This window comes from Triticum aestivum, chromosome 6A (assembly GCF_018294505.1).
Source record: "Triticum aestivum cultivar Chinese Spring chromosome 6A, IWGSC CS RefSeq v2.1, whole genome shotgun sequence".
NCBI lineage: Eukaryota > Viridiplantae > Streptophyta > Magnoliopsida > Poales > Poaceae > Triticum > Triticum aestivum.
Genome location: NC_057809.1, coordinates 19,078,247 through 19,078,595, shown reverse-complemented (window position 1 = coordinate 19,078,595; position 349 = coordinate 19,078,247).

The window sequence follows — 349 nt, the reverse complement described above, 5'->3', positions numbered from 1 at the left end:
ATTTACCTAATTGTTTAGAGAGCTAAATAACCGTGAAATTGAAAATCACTACAAAATGAATCCTGCAAATGTTGAAACTTGGCATGGTATCATCATATCACCCGCATAGGTTGCGCGAAAGAGTAGAGAGGGTCACGGCAAAAACTGGATGCACTTCGTGTACAAACTGGACATACTCTTTCCAAGTATCAGGGTTTCGGACGAGAACTCATCTGTTACATGGCCACTTCAATGTTTTTTAAACTTATTTGAACTCCGGACTTCTTTTGTGTTCAGTATGCAGCATTTAAAGCGACGTCATCAATTTCCAACATGTTCTGACATCATTTGTTGTTTTTCGGTCATTTAC